Here is a 22,469-nt window from a genome sequence, read left to right on the forward strand (position 1 = left end):
AAGTACAAAATAGAAAGCAAAAAAAGTTCAGCGACACTTGGGGCGGAGATGCTCTCATAGAAATATTCTGAGCCAATTATGGAAAGAGGGTCTCCTCAATAAACTGGGAGATGAAAGTGAAAGTCACTCAGTCGTGTCTGATTCTTTTTGCCCCCACAGATGATACAGTTTTTTGGGATTCTTCAGGCCAGAATACTGGAGTGGGTAGCCTTTCCCTTCTCCAGGGGATCTTCCCAACCCAAGGATCGAACCCTGGTTTCCAGCATTGCAGGTGGATTCTTTACCATCTGAGCCACAAGGGAAGCCCAAACTTTGGGATATTACCCAGGAATGCAAGTAGCTTGATTTGCTCTGCCTAGACAAAACAGATGTAATGTTTACATAATATAGTCTAGTTGATGATGAGTATTCTCATTAAGTTAGAAACAAACACATTAATACCTGTAGAGGGCCTGGCAGATAAATAATCCCCAATACATGTTATATAAAAAAGAAAAAAAAAGAAAATTGCCTTTCTATTAATTTGCTTTCACTATATTGTTCAATGGAGAAGGAAATGGTAACCCACTCCAGTATTCATGCCTGGAAAATCCCATGGACCAAGGAGCCTGGTGGGCTACAATCCATGGGGTCACAAAGAGTTGGACACGACTGAGCGACTTCTGTGTGTGTGTGTGTGTGTGTGTGTGTGTGTGTATTGTTCAATACATAATGAGGAAAAAATAAAATATGCATTTAGTGAAACCATATTTTTTAGCTTTTGCATCAAAATTCTTTACAGTTTTTAAAAATTTCACGTTTTACAAAGTTTGAAATATTTCTCATTTCAAGTATTTGTAAACTTTTGCTGAGAGAAAATAATCACTTATTAAAAGCATGTTTTCAAATTAATTCCAGTATTAATATATAAAGAAATTCTCTGTTCATTGTTGGGAGCTATCATCTTCCTATTTTTTGATTTTGATTAAAAATATTTCCCTGTGCTCTTCCAAATAAAAAACTGACAAAAAATTATGAAATTTGATAATGTTAAACATTGCTAAAAATGTATGTTCATTGGGAAGTGTCATACATTATGGCAGCATTGAAAATGAATACCATGTTGATCTCAAGAGGCCTTGGCCCACAGTGGCTGGAAGCAGGACCTCAGTTTCCTGACCAGAGACTGAAGCCGGGCTGCAGCAGTGGGAGCGTGGAATCCTAACCTCTATGAGGGCCAATGGCCAGTGACGAGGACCCAGCTCGTCCACTTTGAAGAAAGGAATTTCAACAGATAGATGGAAAGTAGTGAAATAAGTAAAGTGTTAATTAAGAGGAAAAATGATTTTGTGGATAGACACACACGAGAGGGACAGACACACCTGGGTGGGCTCAGAGATAGAACCACACCTTAGTTTAAATCACTTACATGGGGCAGATCTTCCAGGTTTCCTTTGGCCAGTCATCTTGCTTTGGCTGACTCTAAGTCCATATGTAATTTAACTCAGGGTCCTCCCCTGTGTGCCTGCACATCTTTTAGCCAAGATGGATTCTAGAGCAAGGGTTTCTGGGAAGAAGCATATGGTATGGCCTGGTGCCCCTTCCATTCCCTGAACTTCAGTGAACCTTTCTGTGCATGTGTAGTTTGGAATATCTCCTTGACATTGAGAATGAGAAATATGTAGTCTCTTTATCTTCTATCAAAGCAGGAAGTTCCTCCTTGCTCCTCCTTGCTCCTGCTATTTTATTTATCTTGGGATATCTGTCCACAGGTGACAGATTCCAGCTGCTCAGCCTCAGGCCCATCTATCTCTTGTCTCAGTATCTTTGAAAAATAATTATCAAGTTAAACATGAACATTGCATATGATCCAGAAATTTCCTTTTGTGTTCATAATCTACAGGAATTCCCACATATATGCTACTGGAAATATATACAGAAATATTCATAACAGCATTGTGCATGATATATGTTCTTTTAAATGAACTATCCCTAAATATTAATCACAGGAAAATGAAAAAAATTTGTGGTTTTTAACCAATAAAATATATGGTAATGGAAACTAATTAACTGCATTAATGAATCTTAGGAATATGATATTGATTGAAAATGTAGAATACAATATACAACTTTTACAAATGTAAAATTCAATCAAAATCAAATAATATGTTATTCAAATATTTATACATACATGATAGACTCTTATAAAGCAATAAAATAACATAAAATTTAGGAGAGTAGGTAGATAGAAGTTTCCTAAGTTTTCTATTATGTTATACAACTTATGGATATTTAGCAAATATTACATAATTGATGAAGAAAAGAAATATGAATAACGTAATCATTAATTCTAAATGCTCCACAAGTGTGATTTGAAAAAATGCCCAAAGTTTCATAATTGTGAATAAAGAAAATTAAGAAGCATATCCATAGCTCCTTGAAATAGCATATCTTCTATTTGCAGAACATCAGTTTACTTGAATTGTATCAATGAATCATATTATATTGCCACAATGCAAATGTTGATTAAGATATATTAATAATAAAATTTTTAGAATATATCTTCAGCATGGACATATTAAGAATGCTTTTATGTCAAAGAGCTTGTTTATAATTATATACTTTTGATGATTTCCTAATTGTTACAATTCTATCATCAAACTTAGTAGGACCCTATAGAGACTTCCTGGGAAACATCCTCTCCCCATGTCCTCTGTAAGCCACCTATTTATAGCAAAGCTACAGCCTCCCCTGGGTCACAAATGCCTGTCTCAAAAACTGACGATTGAAAGATGCAAACATGTAGGGACTGAAAAGCAGTTTGGGGCCAGGACAACTGGCTCCAAACTGTAGGACAACTGGTAAATTTAAACAGTGGATCAGCCAAATGGCAATCACAGAATCTTTTGTTCCTCTCTGAAATACCTGCATAACAGCATCTGATACACATTTCCTCAGTTGCTTTATAGATGCTAAAACCTCCACCAGATGAAAGCTAACTACTTGATGACCATGAGCACTTAGTCCCCAGACCTACTAGAGCTTGAGGATTGATAATGTTAACTCCTGTGACAATACCCTGTTGCCTCACCTTTAACCAATCAAAGAATTGTGCACAAGTTGATCACTCACCCTGCAACTCCCCTCTCTCCCCTTTCCTTTAAAAATTGCTTCCCTGAAACCCAGTGGAGAATTCAAGTCCTTTGAGCATGAACTGCCCCAATCCTCCTTGGCCAGCTCTGCAATAAACATTTCTCTGCTCTGAACTCTGACCTTTCAGTTTGTTTGGCCTCTCTGTGCACCAGGCACAGGAACTTGAGTTCAAAAACAATGAAACTATGGTCATTGCAGTATTTAACAGACAACCAGCTTCAAGTTTTTATCAACCTACATATTCTGAAGAAATCAATGCTAAAAAGTAACACTGTTATTTAGCCTCATTTCAGTACTTTTCAGGAATATGTCATTTGCTGTTGTTCAGTCACTAAGACATGTTGGACTCTTTGTGACCTCATGGGTTGCAGCATGCCAGGCTTCCCAGTCAGTCCTCCACCATCTTCCAGAGCTTATTCAATTTCATGTCCATCAAGTCAGTGATGCCATGCAACCATCTCATCCTTGGTTGCCCTCTTCTTCTTTTGCCCTCAACCTTTCCCATCATCAGGGTCTTTTCCAACGAGTCGGCTCTTTGCAGCAGGTGGTCAAAATATTGGAGCTTCAGTTTATCATTAGCCCTTCCAATGAATATTCAGAATTGACTTCCTTTAGGATTGACTGGTTTGATCTCCTTGCTGTTCAAGGGACTCACTCTCCCAGGAATATACAACAGACTAAAACTTCTGTTCTCTCTATGCTCTATAGCAACATTTTAGTTAAAGCTGTGATCGGACACAATTTATAAAAGAAAAGAAGTTTTTTGAAGTTTAAGAATAACAGTTCCCAAAGGAAATTTATTTTGAGGGAGACTTTACAATTTTAAATAAAGACAATAATAAAAATTTAATATAATATACAAAAAATCCCCAAGCTTGAATTAACTTCAATGCCATTCTCTGTGTACCCACATATCTTTTGATTGTTGTACTTAACTATACCTTACTACATCATGATGGAACTGAGTGTCATTTCTTCCATTGAGCTGTGACTCACTTGGAATAAAACTGAATCATAGTTTTGTACCCTTCACTTCTTTCATGGTACTGGATTAGTTAGTAAATCTTCAATAAAAGCCTACTTATAAATGAATGAATGGATGGGAAGACACATTGATTAATTAGTTAATTAATTAATTAATTGACTGGATTTCTTCAGGGCCCATAGCTTGAAAATTTCACAAAGAAGAAGTTAGTTTGGTTTTATAATGATTTTATCTAGATGATTTCTATTGCTGCCAACTAAAAATTTCTAGTAAATGACCAAGGTTTGTTCTTTAAATCAATTTCTTTGCCTTTTTAAATGGAAAATAAACTAATCAAAACAAGCAGATGTATTGAACTTTTTGGTGGCAATCTGAAAGCAACACAGTGGAATGTGTATTTAGAGAGAGGAGGTGGGGCAGGGAACTACATTCCTCTGTTCTGAACGTGAATCACTTTCCTACTTGAAAAAATATTCATAGCATAAAATTGTCCTTATGAAAGCATGATGGTCCTGTAACACTCACAAGTTCTTAAGTAACTACGTAATGCTGCTAAAAATAATATACACCAGTTTTAAAATTCCTTAATCCTTCTCTCTTTTTCATTGATTGCAGAGGCTTCACTCTATTTTTCTACAAATTATATAAGATGATTCTGAAAGTATCTAAAGAACCGAACAAAGCAATGGGGAAAAGGAGAAAAAGGGGCAGAATATCAACGAGAAAAACTCTGCGGCACTAAAGAGAACTAAATTCCTTGTTTTAATTCAAATTACCAAATTGATCTGCTATGACAAGAAAAAGGGATAACTCCTCAATTCAACCCAATGTGTAACAGAAAATCAGTTCTGTGTTTGGGTGCTTTATCCCAAAATAATCTCTGGAGAGATTTTCAACTTCTCTAAAGTCTGATAATAGTAAAATGAGCCATTGATCTCTTCTGACTAATTCCAAGTATGGAATTGCTTGCATGTTAAATATCAGATACTAGAAATAGAAGCTTCCATGTCTCCACTGCTTGAAAAGGTCACATATTGATTTTCCCACTTAGATTTTTTTTTTTTTTAGTGGTTGGGGGAAGGGTGCATCTTTTGTGTGCTGGCCTGTGAGTATGCATGTCTGAGTGTGTTTGTGTCTGTGTTTCTGAGGGGGATGGGGGAGGGAGCACTAATTATTTGCAATGGAGTATTCATGCCCTTTGAAAACAGCCATTGAGGACAAGAATGAGAGAGGCAGGCTGCATTTCATAATGTTAATTTCTGTCTTTGCCAGGAGGCAAGTGAGCCTATGGATTCTGCCTCTGCCTTGTTCTTTAACTTAATACTGAATATAATGAAGAAAGAGGCTATAGAGAACATTTCAGAAAAATCTGGAAACAGATTTAATGCAGTTAAGCAGCTAAAAATAAAAATCTTTAAGGCCTGATCAAACCAACCAAATATCTGGGGTCAGCTGGAAAACTAAAATGCCTTTCTCATGTTATTTAAAATGGAATCTGAGGTCAAAAAGCATAACAATGAGCTCCTTCTTCCATTCAGGATACTTTTCAGATTTTGTAGCTATTGTTTCAACTTATCAGTATTGCCCTGAAACATAGCACTGCTTTGCAACCCTCTAAAAAGGAAGGGAAAACATGCTGAAATACTGAATTCCACTCCATTCACACCATGACACAAAATATATTTAAAGAAACCTAGATTTTTAAAATAAATAATGCACATATAAACGGTGTGTATACATATATATTCTTATACATTAATATATAAGGTGTCTCTGAGACTACAGAGTAAGAGTCACATGATTTATTCATTCATTCAACAAATTTTCTCAGAATATCTCCCATGTACAAGGCATTGTTCTAGGCACTGGAAATGCAACAGTCATTAAAAACATCCTGGCCTTTATAAATCTCACATACTTGGGGGAGACAGAGATAAATAAGACAGATTAAAATATGTGAAACAGATTGTATAATAAAAGGAAGAAAGTGCAAAGAAAAATTAAACATGGAAAGGAAATACGAAATGTGTGGAAGTGATGTTTTACATAGGGTGGCCCAAGATGATTTCACTGAGACAATGACATTTCATAAAGATCTAAGAGAGAAAGAAAGCATACATCAATAGAAGTTGAACACAGGAAACAGACAGCATAGTCAAAACAGGGAATAATGTGTTTACAGAATCAAGGTGGTCTGTCACTGATTTAAAGAGCTGAAGCACTCACCATCTTAGCTGTGATGGAAATAGCAGAAAATGGTGGTTACTATTGATATTATCACCAACCTATCACCAGTATCTAGATATGTGTGAACTGGGGACAGACAAAGAAACTGAGGTTACCAATGCAACTTCTTAAAGATATTCATGCAGAGCAAAGAAAATGGCCTCTACTTTGCTTCCATGTTTTAAAATGCTGCAGTTGCATTTAATTGATGGACACTTTTCATATCCCAAATTCTAGAAAATTCCAGACAATTTAGATTTTGGCTTTCCAAACAGAATTATTGCCAAAGCTGTGGCTCCAAAGCCATCTCTCCCTCAAACAGACCAGTTACTCTTACTTAAGTATTAGGAGGAAGCTGCAGAGAGAAAAAAATTAAGAATAAGTTAGAACAACTAGGCCCAAGATGGTGATACTACTTCCCGTAGACCTTGAGCTTCATTATATGTTCATTGTCATATATTAGCATGCTAAATGACATATCCAGCAGAGCCATACCAGTTGAAGATTGCTGTAGCAACAACCAGAAATTTGGTACTAGGACTGAAAAGGAGAGTTTCATCAGTTCTGAGTCCAAACCACACCCTTATTCTCTGATAACAAGTATATTCCTTCTACTCTTTCTAATTCCCTTGTTTTTATTTCAATTAGCCCTCCTATGTGGGCTTCCATGGTGGCTTAGATGGTAAGGAAACTGCCTGCAATGCAAGAGATCCAGGTTCCATCCCTGGGTGAGGAAGATCCCCAAAGAAGGGAAGGGCTACCCACTCCAGTATTCTTGTCTGGAGAATTCCATGGACAGAGGAGCCTGGCAGGCTACAGTCCGTGGTTTGGGGTCCCAAAGAGTCAGACACAACTGAGTGACTTTCACTCTTCACCCTCTTATATATTTGGTGTCTCTGCCAGAATTAGGTTAAGAGGTTGATTTGTGAACTAGGTTCCTGCTTCATTCTTTGGCCATTGACTTTGGCCATATTTGTGCTCTTCCATCTCAGCATCAAATTTTTTTTAATTGGCTGTGCTAATCTGATGGGGCTGGGGGTGGGGAGCAGGGAGAAGAAACTCCATGGAGAAATAGTGAGTTTTAGTCCAGGCTAGGACCGAGGTGCCAGTCCAGATGACCAATCAGGTAACAGAATGAGAGTAGGATTAAGGTTGAGCCACCTTATTCTAAAATTTTGTCAGTAGGAAATGAATAGGAGAGAATGTCCAGTGGCATAGATCTTCTTAGGTTCTTGAAGACTGCAGCTTTATTCTCAGAGTGACATTGAAAGTCATTAGAAATTTTCATGGACAAGAGTGACATGGTTTGGGTAACCTTTCAATAGGGCAGGTATGACTCCTGTTCTGGGAGTAGACAAAAAGGTGTGAAAAGGTGAAACAATCCAGGCAAAAAAGAAGCTTCCATGAGAGTGATGGCATAGAAAGGAAAGAGAAGTGATCACAGTTGATGTATTTTGAAAGCAGAATTACCTGAATTTACCTTCAGATGGGTTTTGAAAAAGAAAGAGAAAAATCAAGGATGCTTTGAGGTTTTGATCTTTAAAACCAGGAATAAAGAACCGCCATTAACTGAAAAGTCAAAGATGTTAAGAAAAGTAGAGTAGTGTGGGGGATAGAGAGATAAGAGACACAATTTGACACATGTTAAGTGAACATTTAAGCAAATGAGTGCACACACACACATGCACACACACACACAAGTGAACATTCAAATAGCATGTCTAGTAGGAGCTTGAACATATGAATTTATTGTTCAGATAACATTTAAGGATAATGTATCAGTTTACCAAAATAATCCTGTGGATACTTGGCAAACATACTGAGCATAGTAAAGTTGATTCCTTGTTATTAGTTTACAGAGAACTTTTTCTCCTTGTTTCCTTTAAATTAGCTCATGTATTTTACTGAAGTTAAAAAAAAATTGCCTGTATGTAATCGCATTTTCCAATGAATATTAAGTGGGTTGACCTCTTGTACCATTCATCCATGTCTGTAAGACATTGTTAAGAGAGTGAATAAAAGTTAATTGAACATTGAGATTGTTGAACACTGGGGAATCTTTCTTACTTTCAAGGAACGTCTTTAATAATTCTGAAAGCTAGGTGCTTGAGTAGTTCACACGTGCAAAGCTCTAATCCCTTCTGCTTCAAAAGATAACCATTGATTTCCATTTCCAAGTGAGTCCATCTGCTCACATGGCCTGAGTTCAGAAGGAGTGAAATCCGATAACGGGACAAGAAATGAATTTCCTTTGGTCCCTCAGCAAACTGATCAAACCTCACAGGACAGGAACAGTTTCAGTGGCCAAGGAGTCTATCATCAGGGACTCAGAGATAAATGAATACTCAACAAGAATATAAATGACAGCCTTTAACTAAGCACTACTCAGAAAAGAAGGTTAACGCACATGCTCCCAAGCACTTACACACAGGCACACAGAGAAAAGAAGGAGCTGAGAAAAAATGGAATCACTTATTTCACAAAGTGACAAGAAGAGGAAGAAGAAATATTTTATCAGGATAAATAATGTTAGATTATTATTATTCTATTCAATTTTCAGGCAGTCTATTGGCTTGCTTTAAACCGTTTATAAGAATTAAAAGTGACAAGTATTACCATTTGAGTTACTAAGTCTCATGTTAGCTCTGTATTGCCCAGTTGTGTCTGACTCTGCAGCTCCATAGACTATAGCCTGTCAGGCTCCTCTGTCCATGGAATTTTCCAGGCAAAAATACTGGAGTGGGTGACCATGCCCTTCTCCAGGGGATCTTCCTGACCCAGGGATCGAATACTAAGTATTATAGATCTTTAAGTCACAAATAATAGATATGCCTGGGAGTGGAAAATTAACTTGAGAGCTGTATAGCAAATTAATGGAAGTGGTAAAAGGAAAAAGTTAAAACAGCTACAATGATAAACAAACCTAACAGCAGATTCTGATTCCTGCTCTGCAAATTTAGCATTAATTAGAAGGCTCAGACGGAGAAGGCAATGGCACCCCACTCCAGTACTCTTGCCTGGAAAATGCTATGGACAGAGGAGCCTGGAAGGCTGCAGTCCATGGGGTCGCTAAGAGTCGGACACGACTGACCGCCTTCACTTTCACTTTTCACTTTCATGCATTGGAGAAGGAAATGGCAAGTCACTCCAGTGTTCTTGCCTGGATAATCCCAGGAACGGGGGAGCCTGGTGGGCTGCCGTCTGTGGGATCGCACAGAGTTGGACACGACTGAAGTGACTTAGCAGAAGGCTCGGAGTAGTTGACCAATAAAAGCAATAATGGAATCAAATTTGAAGAACACATTTAAGAGTCATCTCAAATGAAGTAAATAAACATTTTCATAACTTGCCTAAGGTAACAATTAATGAATGATATTCTGGCTTGGAAAATTATAGCCCTAACTTCAATCTCAGCACTCTTTCCAATAACAATACAGTTTCGGGAGAAAGATTTCAATCAGAAATCAGACACCTCAACATCTGGATATTTAATTCATAAAATAATGACATTCTATAGCCTGAAAAGACTTTACACATCATTTAGCCAGAGCATCTTGAAGATTTCCAAATGAGGACTTTTTAAAAAAATATAAACATATTTTTCCAAGTACCACATGACTACAATTGGACTTTTGGACCCTAGTATTTGCAGAAATATATAAAGCATATGAATTCAAGGCCCTCTTGCAATTATTCCAAGGCTCATAATTTGGAAAGTACAGATTTAGTCCAATCTTCTCATTTTACAGATGGGAATCCAAAACCCAAGGAAATTAAGTGAATCACCCAAGGACATAATGCAGGTTATTCAAAGAACCGAGAGTGTGACTGTTCCACGCTGCTTTCCCTCCTCTTTCATTTGGGAACAATTTCTTTTTTGTTTCTTTCCTGGCATTTTATGACTGTAGTTATCATGAGATTTTAATTCTATTTTGAATGCGTGGTTGTCTTGGCCACACTATTTTCCATATAGCCTCTACTTCATTCCAGTAGATGATCCAATGAGTTCTCTGTTTTCTGCTACTGATTGATTGAGTGCCAACAAACTTTGAGGAGATTTAAGAAAAGAGAAATTCATGAAAAATAAAGATGACTAAATAAGATTACTAGGAAAAATAAATTTGGGGTGTTTATCTTTGTCATCATTTAAGTGATGCATCAAACCAAGCATTTCAATTAACTCCATTCTTTCCTTGGCAAAATGGGCAAAACCTTTTTATGAGGCCTCGTGAAAATGGAAAGATAAACTAAATGCTACACATATTTCATAAATCTTAGGGGTTATCTAGTATCTAAGAACTCTCTCAAAAGTTGTTTGGTGATTATTTTGCTTTGAATAGAGAAAAATATAAAGTAGGATCAACCTATGTTTTTGGACTTCTCTTATGTAGTTGTAACATTTGCACATGAAAAAGTAGTACTATTAATAAGTAAGTATGGGGGCATGTGGTGACTTTGTTTTTATTCAAAATGAACAATTACTACAAGGCAAATTTTCATTCAGTCAATGTGACTTGCCTCAAGATATATTCTAATTTCTATTATTTTTATTTGAAAGCCTTAAATAGCTGTATCCAAAATGTTGGATTTCCATTTCTCAGACTAGCTTCTAGGAAGAATTCAAAACCAATTGTAATAAGTTCCAGGCAGTCTAATAGAAATGGTACCAAGTGAGAGCAACTTCTGATTGACTTAGGGATGCAGAATAAGCTGGAATTACAGGGAACCTGATGGAGGCAGAAGAGAGCATTTAAATGGGTAGCTGGTGCTACTGGGAAAGAAACCGCCTGCCAGTGCTAAAGCCACAGGAGACATGGGTTCCATCCCTGGGTCAGGAAGATCCCCTGGAGAAGAGAATGGCAACCCACTGCAGTATTCCTGCCTGGAGAAGCCCATGGACAGAGGAGTCAAGTGGGCTATAGTCCATAGGGTCACAAAGAGTCAGCCATGACTAAAGTGACTTAGCACACACCTTCAATATGTATCTTGCCTATCTACATAATTCTTATATATTTTTTCACTTCCTACTCCAACTTCCTTTCAAATAAAGCTCAGCAATAAAAAAGCAAAAGTCCGAAAAGTCTAGTTAAAGTTCAAAGAGGGTATGAATTTTCCATTCTTCTCTGGCCATATCCTCTAGAGGAAAACTTCCTAGGCTATGAAATTCTCCATGTGGCAACTATAGATTGCTGGCCAGTGAGATACAAAAAGACAAGGGGGATTTGAAGAGGAAGTAGAGTAAATAGATATAACCAGTAGGGAGTAGAGCGTTTCAACAAGTGAAATCAGACAATTAAAAGTTATTATGGAGGTTTTATGTATATTAACATATAAAATGAATACTTGAATGAGAAGGTACACTTACATTGCAAGAAGTATAGGTTTGAATATCCCCATTACTGTAAATGGTGGAACAAGTAATTAATCTGCAGACTTTTGCAGAATCATATAAGACAGTACCTAGATCCAGTGTCCACATTTCAGTTCTATTTCTTGTTGTTCAGTCGCTAAGCCATGTCTGACTCTTTGTGACCCCATGGATTGTAACCCTCCAGGCTCCTCTGTCCATGGGATTTCCCAGGAAAGAACACTGGAGTGGGTTGACATTTCCTTTTCCAAGGGATCTTCCCAACCCAAGGATCGAACCCACATCCCCAGTATCCTCTGCATTGCAGGCAGATTCTTGACCACTGAGCCATCTGGGAAGTCCTTCCAGTTCTATTGCTTGAACTCTAATCTATAGCATTGCACATCTCACATCTTTCATCCTAAAGTTTCACCATCAGGAGGCAGCAAATCTTCTCTTCGTATTCATGGCTCACAGGATAAAGATTATCTGAGGTGGTGCCAGTATCATGGCAGAGGAAAGTCAGGAATAGCGGCCCTCATGGCAATAGTTCCCAATGCTTCTGCTCAGCTATCACACATACTTCTGAAAATGTGTATTTCTCTTCTCATTCCATTGGCCAATGCAAATCCCACAGCCTGGCAAGCTCAACAGTAGACAGAGACAAGCAATCCTCCATTAGAGAGGAAGCTTTCTTTGTTCTTATGATATTTCAATCTAAATTATACTTACTTTGATGTCAAAATTCATTTTATGACTATCTTTTGAAAGATATTTTTATGGTTTCATTTTTCCTTTGATTTTTTCTAACCTTTACTTTCTAAGTGTATCACTTAGGTAACTATGTCTGAGGTATAGTTCATACTAAAAATGTATTGCTGAAACTTGGATTTTAGCTATTATGGAGATAAAATCTTTTAGTTGACAAACTTAAGTTTCAACATTGTCATATTATTTTTGGGTTTTTCTTTAATCTGAGTTATCTTTTTATATTCTGTATATTTTTTTTCATTTTATTTACATTTCTTACCTTCAGGCCTTATATTTCATATATTTTCTTCTGTTTTTCTCCTGGTGGGGCATATGCATTTTATATTATTTATTTGTATTTGACAGTGTTTATTACTTGCTAATATATATGTGTGTCTAAACTTGAGCAAGATAAGTGTTTTTATCAATATTTGGTCTCCCTTCTCTCAAACACCACCCCACATGTTGATATTATGTAGAGTTTATTTAAGGATTATTGTGACTATACTTTTTCAAAACATTGATTATTAGGCAACGGTAAACTTCAATAAGTCCAATAACCAACAGTATTTCTTATATAGTAAAGCATTTCACCTTGTAGTATTTCTCTTCTGGATATAATGTATTCTACAATATTCTTTCTGAGTAAGTCATTCATAGTAAATTTTATTCTGAATCCATTTATTCATAAATATACTTTTATTAACTTACTTTTACATAATTTAAATAAAGAGAAAATTATAGATTTAGATTTACTTTCCTTTAACAATTTAACCATCATGGTCAGCAAATGAGTCCAAAATGCAGTACTTGGATCCAGTCTCAAAAACAACAGAATGATCTCTGTTCATTTGCAAGGCAAACCATTCAATATCATCATAATCCAAGACTATGCCCCAACCAGTAATGCTGAAGAAGCTGAAGTTGAACGGTGTTATGAAAACCTACAGACCTTTTAGAACTAACACCCCCAAAAGATGTCCTTTTCTTTATAGGGGACTGGAATGCAAAAGTAGAAAGTAAAAAAAACACCTGGAGAAGCAGGCAAATTTGGCCTTGGAGCACAGAATGAAGCAGGGCAAAAGCTAATAGGGTTTTGCCAAGAGAACACACTGGTCATAGAAAACACCCTCTTCCTACAACACAAGAGAAGACTCTACACATGGACATCACCAGATGGTCAACACCGAAATCAGGTTGATTATATTCTTTGCAGTCAAAGATGGAAAAGCTCTATACAGTCAACAAAAACAAGACTGGGAGCTGACTGTGGCTCAGATTATGAACTCCTTATTGCCAAATTCAGACTTAAATTGAACAAAGTAGGGAAAACCACTAGACCATTCAGGTATGACCTAAATCAAATCCCTTATGACTATACAGTGGAAGTGAGAAATAGATTTAAGGGACTGGAATCTGATAGATAAAGTGCCTGATGAACTGTGGACAGAGGTTCATGACATTGTACAGGAGACAGGGATCAAGACCATCCTCATGGAAAAGAAATGATAAAAGTAAAATGGTTGTCTGGGGAGGCCTTACAAATACCTGTGAAAAGATGAGAAGTGAAAAGCAAAGGAGAAAAAGAAAAATATAACCATCTGAATACAGAGTTCCAAAGAATAGCAAGAAGAGATAAGAAAGCCTTCTTCAGCGATCAATGCAAAGAAATAGAGAAAAACAACAGAATGGGAAAGACTAGAGATCTCTTCAAGAAAATTAGAGATACCAAGGTAACGTTTCATTCAAAGATGGGCTCGATAAAGGATAGAAATTGTAGGGACCTAACCGAAGCAGACAATATTAAGAAGAGTTGGCAAGAATATACAGAAGAACTGTACAAAGAAGATCTTCACAACACAGAGAAACATGATGGTGTGATCACTCACCTAGAGCCAGACATCCTGGAATGTGAAGTCAAGTGGGCATTAGAAAGGATCACTGGGAACAAAGCTAATGGAGGTGATGGAATTCCAGTTGAGCTATTTCAAATACTGAAAGATGGTGCTGTGAAAAGTGCTGCATTCAATATGCCAGCAAATTTGGAAATCTCAGCAGTGGCCACAGGACTGGAAAAGGTCAGTTTTCATTCCAGTTCCAACGAAAGGCAATGCCAAAGAATGCTCAAACTACCGCACAATTGTGCTCATCTCACACACTGGTAAAGTAATGCTCAAAATTCTCCAAGCCAGGCTTCAGCAATACGTGAACCATGAATTTCCAGATGTTCAAGCTGGTTTTAGTAAAGGCAGAGGAACCAGAGATCAAATTTCCAACATCTGCTGGATCATCAAAAAAGCAAGAGCATTCCAGAAAAACATCTATTTCTGCTTTATTGACTATGCCAAAGCCTTTGACTGTGTGGGTCACAATAAACTGTGGAAAATTCTGAGAGAGATGGGAATATCAGACCACCTGACCTGCCTCTTGAGAAACCTATATGCAGGTCAGGAAGCAACAATTAGAACTGGACATGGAACAACAGACTGGCTCCAAATAGGAAAAGGAGTACGTCAAGGCTGTATACTGTCACCCTGCTTATTTAACTTATATGCAGAGTATTATCACAAGAAACACTGGGCTGGAAGACACATAAGCTGGAATCAAGTTTGCTTGGAGAAATATCAATAACCTCAGATATGCAGATGACACCACCCTCATGGCAGAAAGTGAAGAGGAACTGAAAAGCCTGTTGATGAAAGTGAAAGAGGAGAGTGAAAAAGTTGGCTTCAAGCTCAACATTCAGAAAACTAAGATCATGGCATCTGGGCCCATCACTTCATGGGAAATAGATGGGGAAAGAGTGGAAACAGTGTCAGGCTTTAATTTAGGGCCTCCAAAATCACTGCAGATGGTGATTGCAGCCATGAAATTAAAAGACTCTTACTCCTTGGAAGGAAATTTATGACCAACCTAGATAGCATATTCAAAAGCAGAGACATTACTTTGCCAACAAAGGTCCTTCTAGTGAAGGCTATGGTTTTTCCAGTAGTCATGTATGGATGTGAGAGTTGGACTGAAAAGATTACTGAGCACTGAAGAATTGATGCTTTTAAACTGTGGTGTTGGAGAAGTCTCTTGAGAGTCCCTTGGACTGCAAGGGGATCCAACCAGTCTATTCTAAAGGATATCAGTCCTGGGTGTTCTTTGGAAGGACTGATGCTAAAGCTGAAACTCCAGTACTTTGGCCACCTCATGCGAAGAGTTGACTCGTTGGAAAAGACTCTGATGCTGGGAGGGATTGGGGGCAGGAGGAGAAGGGGACAACAGAGGATGAGATGGCTGGATGGCATCACTGACTGGATGGACGTGAGTTTGAGTGAACTCTGGGAGTTGGTGATGGGCAGGGAGGCCTGGCTTGCTGCATTTCATGGGGTCGCAAAGATTTGGACACGACTGAGTGACTGAACTGAACTGAACTGAACTGAACAATTTAAAAACAATATGCTATATTTTTACCTTGAAAAAGTTGGTATCACTCTGACTTCCCAGCCTTGATTTTCGAGGTATCTGCTTTTCTTACCAGAAGCATTAACAATGTTATTCTCATCTTTAATTTTTAAAAAATGTTTAACTATTATGTATTGGAATGAACATTTTTTCTCTTTGTCAGCATCCTACTTACCTTTTAAACTGAGATCTCATAGTTTTTGTGAAGGGATGAGTTGCTATTTCTTTAGATAACTTTTCCCCTTATTTACTGGACCTGCTTCTGAGCTCTCTTCATAACTCAAGGTTAAATTTCTGTTTCTATGTTCCATTTTTATTTTGCTTTATTTAAGTTTTTAGTTTTTTTTCATTCTGGGGAACTTCCTGGACCTGCTTTTTAGTTCATTATTTTATTCTTGGGACAAATGCAATCTGCTATTAAGCCCACACACTCAGTTCATTATTTTAAAAATTGTCTTTTTATAACTGATGTCTCTAGTAGATTCTTATTAATAACCCAATTTCTGCTTCATGCTTCCTTTGGAAATTCTCTTTCAATATAAAAACTTACTTCACTTTTTCACATTCTTCAACTGTGATAAACTCTGTGGAAACTGCTGCCATGAAGCCTTCTCTAATGAAGCCGCAGACATTGTGTGTCACCCCACAGCCTCAGAATAAGAAGGTGGGATGGTGCCTTGCATGCTGCTGACAACCATCTCTACACACCCTATCCTTCTGAATTCTGCATGTGTTTTTTTTTTTTTCTTTTGAGGCTTGTGTCCTTTAACTCTTCCTCTTTGCTATTATTTCCCAATATCTAGGCCACTAAAGACCATTCTTTGAATATTAAAGTGTCTTCTTTGAGATTACGCTCCTTCAGTATTACCATCACCTTGGGTGATTTCAATGCCATCCAGTTGCTGTTCCCATCATCATCAGTTACTTCTGTTCTTTGATTTTGTGAAGACTTACAAACCCTTTACCCCTTACACTGCTCCTAATTAAACCTCTTCTTTTTTCAGTTCCTTTTCTATTCAGCATTAATTTCATGAGCCATCCCTTCAGTATATTTATTTACAAATATGTTCAATCACATTAGAGATTTTCTGTTTTACCTGGGGGAAGTATATTGTTTGTGAACAAAAACCCTACAACAGTAATCAAAGATAACCTTGAATTCATACAGACTTCTTAAGATTCCTTCAGACCTTTTTTTCTGAAAGATATTTAAAAAAATATGGCAAATCAAAGTGTGACTGATCTTGAAGGCAAGTGTAGGAGGTCAGATCCTTTTAGAATGATGCAAAGAGAAAAAAAAAAAACAACTTAGAAGTTGAACTAATGTGTAAGATGAGTTGAGCAAATTACCTAAGATTTGATGATCTAGGAAACATTCAAATTGATTGGATTAGACACATTAGGCCAGGGAAAGCTTGCTGGAGATCATTACAAAGATTTCAATCTTAACCAAAATTCAAGGATATAATTCAGAGCTAAAAATGTGTGTGTAGCGGAGAAGGGTACTCATGTCCAGGTGCTGGGATTCAGGAATCACGAGAGAGTAATGGAGCTAACTACCGGATGCATATCATTACTCTTAATAACAGAAATGAAGTCTCGTATTCAGAAGGGAAGAACAATAATCTTTTAGAGATCACAGAAATGCCACTCAGAAAATTATCCTCAAGCAGTAACAGAAAGAATGGGTCTTTCTAGGAGTGAGGGACTTTGTGAACCAGAATGTGAGAGTCAAAGATGAGGAAATAACATCATCCAACCAACTTTTGGTGCAGGAAGAGCCCTCCTAGAGTACAGAGTAGTCATAAGACTGTTCATCCATGAAAAACTGGGGAGGATAAGTTGGTAATTGGTATATGGTCTTATAACCATAAGATTATGCTTGAAATCACAGTCTCTGCTAAAATGTTGGTAAGTAAATTAACCATTTCCCTGAAATTCTCAGTCTTTGTAATGAATTAAGTCTGTGGCTCAGATGGTGAAGATCAGCCTGCAATGCAGGAAACCCAGGTTCGATCCCTGGGTTGGAAAGATCCTCTGTAGGAGGGAATGGCTACCCACTCCAGTATTCTTGCCTGGAGAATTCCATGGACAGAGGAGCCTGACAGACTACAGTCCATGGGGTCACAAAGAGTCAGATGCGACTAACACTTTCATCCAATTGACACTTTCTATTTGACATGCATTGGGACTCCACTGGCCCAAAGAGGAAGGGTCTCAACTTTCGGTCCTCAAGTTGTTGGTAGCATGTACATGAATCAGAGTTGGGAATAAAATGGGAGATCACAGGGACATGGAATGGCAGTAGAGACCCCAAATTCTGCTAATTGAGCTATGGGGCTGAAAATGTGGCTGATGTAAGCCATTTTCATGGCACTGATCAAGAAAAACAGGTGACTATAATCATGTCAGTTGAAAAATAGAATCCTTTTTTATTTAATGTTTCATCACTTAGTTTTTCTATGTAATATTTATGTGGACAATTACTGCCATCTGACTATAATTTCCATCTGTTCATCAACACCAGAAATACTTTGTTTTAAGTAGCAATGTAAAGAATTTTCATACACCAATGATAGGAGCACTGTTAAGTTATAATGAATGATTCTTGGTTTTAGTTTGGAAATTGATTGCAACAGACAATACATGTCAATGTCACATGGCTGAATATTACTGAACAGGATATTGTTGTTTTATGATAGTGAAACTAGGACTTATTTGCTCATTTTGGGTACTTGCCAGACTGATACCAGCATTTTACCTAGTGAGAAGCTTAAGCTTAATTCTTGGTGGGGCCATAGTATGTTCAAAGAGATCCTGTGATAAGACACTACTGATAAACCAAGGCTGTTCCTCTGATATATGAAGGCAACTTTAAGGCTTTTATGATTTATTTTATGGTTTTATTTTAGGCTTAGAGTGTCACATAATTCACTGGAAACTTCAATTCGCCTAAGAAATCATCAGATAATTGTGAGACTGGCTTTAAAAGAGTACTTAGAAGACAGATAAATTTGATGCAATTAGTAGGATTTTTATATAATCAAATGCAAATTCTGTCTTTCCTATGGTTTAAAATGTTTTGATTTACACACATTAGTAGCATTTTCTAGCTGAGGACAATAGAAAGGAAAACTAGGCCATAAACTTTCTTTTGGGATAATATTTACTGATACTTTATTGTTACAAAAACAAAAGTAAAATATATTCTTGTTTGAAGAATTCAGACAACAGATAAAGGTATAATATAAAAAGTGGAAATCTGGCACTTGCCTCTAGTAGCACCATTTTATTGTTTGTTTGGTTTTTTCCTCAATAATGCCAGCATGAATAAACCGGCAAAAATAAACCAGCATGACAAATTATGTATTATTTTTTAAAATAAAGGGAATGATTCTAAACACATCATTGAGAACATTGTGTTTTTCATTTAATACGATATCTTGAACAGTTTTCATATTGACACAAACATACTTCATTTTCTTTGGGAGATGGGAGAGAGTTTCAAAAGGGAGTGGATAAATGTATACCTATCGCTGATTCATTTGAGGTTTGAAAGAAAACAACAAAAGTCTGTAAAGCAGTTATCCTTCAATTAAGAAATAAATACATTAAAAAATACTTTCTTTAACAGCTTCAAAATATCTTATTTCATTAACTTTCATACTTAGATACCTTGTTTGCTTATTATTTTACTACTAAACATTCATCTTTTTTTCCCTCCTAATTTTGAACATTCATCCTAATTTTATAAATCATAACATTTTTGTTGAAGTACTAGTTGATCGGCTGCATCAGTTGCTTTCAGATATAGAATAAAAATACAGGACTCTAAGTGTAGCCAAATATTTTAAATGTTTTGTGTTACTGTTATCACCTTATCTTTATGTTCTATAAAGTCTAGTATAATTTACACAACTCATACCAATATCCTAACTATTACGGAGAGAATAGCTTTGGCTATTTTTGGCCATGCATATCTAACTCTGAATTCTCACTCCCAACTTAATTCTACATCCCACTTCACTGTCATTCTTCCTGATGATAAAAATTAATACAAAAAATTATGGGAACCCAGTTGCTATCTACACTACAACCATTGCAATCATACAGAAACTCTAAGATTCTTTTCCATGATTTATTTTATGATACAAAATATGTCTTTTGGGATAAATGTTTCACCCTATTCTACCCCCTTTTGCCTTTAAATTTAATATAAACCAAATCTGGCTATTGACACTAAAATAGAAAGTTAATTCAATGAAAAATAAATCATTAAATTCCTTATCTAACTAATTATTTGGCCCAACCAGCACTTCAATTCAGGCAAAATTGTTACCAGATATCTTTGTACCAAGATAACTAAGGCCTGCTGTAATTCTCTTCCATTATAATTTTCCCTAAAAACATAACTAATTCTTCTTTTAATATATTCACTTCCTCAGAAATGAAAAGTTTTCCACTGTTAAAGTCACAATAAATTCTCATTACATTTCCACTTCAAGGTAACAGTCAATATTGAAGCCCTGGTGTTGCTTAAGGCAACCGTGTGCTCACCTTCACCTTGGACTTACATCCTGAAATGGGATCCCTTGTCTCTTTTACCCTAACTTATCCTGACAAGTGATTTTCTGAACCTGTTACGTTGAAACTTTTTTTTATGATCTCTTTCAACAACTATAAAAATGAATTGTTACATAAGAGACCTAATCCGAAGCTGTTTTTTTTTTCTTCCTCTTTCTTTTTTAAAAAATAAACATCAAAAACACAAAAACATTTTAAAACCAAAACTTAATATCCTATAATTTTCTAGCTGAATAGAACACTGTAGATAATCTGGTTTACTCATTTATTTTAGCCAACTCACTCATTTTATAGACTTAGGTACTGAGACCAAAAAAGTTAAACAAATTGCCCAAGATCTTATAAATGGAGAAATGCAGAGTATTTCTGCCTTAATTTTACTCCCTCATTTTATAAGGCTGAAGATAAAAGGAAAAAATGACTCTATGCCTATTTTTAGAAAAACATATCCCCAAATCTTGGACATCATCAGAGTGCAAAAGCTGGTATGATTTCTCCAAAATGCATAACTTTCAGCTTCTACCCATGAACAAAGTTTACATGGTAAACATGTAGTAGACACCAGTAATCCTGGCTTGTTTGTGTGCTGGTTGCTCAGTCATCTCTGACTCTGCTACTGCATGGACTGTGGCCCACCAAGCTCCTCTGTCCATGGAATTCTCCAGGCAAGATACTGGAGTGGGTTGCCATTCCTTTCTTCAGGGCATCTTCCCATCTTCCCAAAGATTGAACCCAAGTATACTGCATTGCGGGCAGATTCTTTATTGCCTGAGCCACCAGGGCTTTTCTGGGGGTAAAATAATAGAGACTAGGAAAATGAAAGCCAGAATGGGAAGCAATAGGGTGAGTTAGCAGATGACAAGATAGGCAATAATTATGACCTAGGTAATCAAAATGAATTGTATAGCCTCAAAAGAGTCATTTGGGTCATTTATTGCCTCTGAATATAAGACACAGTTTTACAAAATGGCAATATAATTATATTTGTCCAATTATTTTTTTTTCTTCTAATCTAAGTGACATTAGAATGGGAAAGACTAGAGAGATCTCTTCAAGAAAATTAGAGATAGCAAGGGAACATTGTATGAAAAGATGAGCACAAAAAAGGACAGAAACAGTATGGACCTAAAAGAAGCAGGAAACATTAAGAAAAAGTAGCAAGAATACACAGAAGAACGATACAAAAAAGATCTTTACAACCCAGATAATCACCATGGTGTGATCACTCACTTAGAGCCAGACATCCTGGAATGCGAAGTCAAGTGGACCATAGGAAGCATCACTATGAACAAAGCTAGTAGAGGTGATGGAATTCTAATTGAGCTATTTCAAATCCTAAAAGATGATGCTGTGAAGGTGCTGCACTCAATATGCCAGCAAATCTGGAAAACTCAGCAGTGGCCACGGGACTAGAAGAGGTTAGTTTTCATTCTAATACCAAAGAAAGGCAATGCCAAATAATGCTCAAACTACCACACAATTGCATTCATCTCACACACCAGCAAATCAATGCTCAAAATTCTCCCAAGTAAAGCTTCGATGGTCTGTGAACCATGAACTTCCAGATGTTCCAGCTAGATTTAGAAAAGTCAGAGGAACTGGAGATCAAATTGCCAACATCCACAGGGTCATCAAAAAAGCAAGAGATCCAGAAACATATCTACTTCTGCTTTACTGACTATGCCAAAGCCTTTGACTGTGTGGGTCACAACAAACTATGGGAAATTCTGAAAAAGATGGAACTACCAGACCATGTGACCTGCCTCTTCAGAAACCTGTATGCAGGTCAGGAAGCAACAGTTAGAACTGAACATGGAACAACAGACTGGTTCCAAATAGGAAAAGGAGTACGTCAAGGCTGTATATTGTCACCCTACTTATTTAACTTCTATGCAGAATACATCATGATAAATGCCGGGCTGGATGAAGAACAAGCTGGAATTAAGATTGCCGGGAGAAATATCAATAACGTCAGATGTGCAGATGACACCACCC

This window comes from Ovis aries, chromosome 17, assembly GCF_016772045.2.
Source record: "Ovis aries strain OAR_USU_Benz2616 breed Rambouillet chromosome 17, ARS-UI_Ramb_v3.0, whole genome shotgun sequence".
Taxonomy (NCBI): Eukaryota; Metazoa; Chordata; class Mammalia; order Artiodactyla; family Bovidae; genus Ovis; species Ovis aries.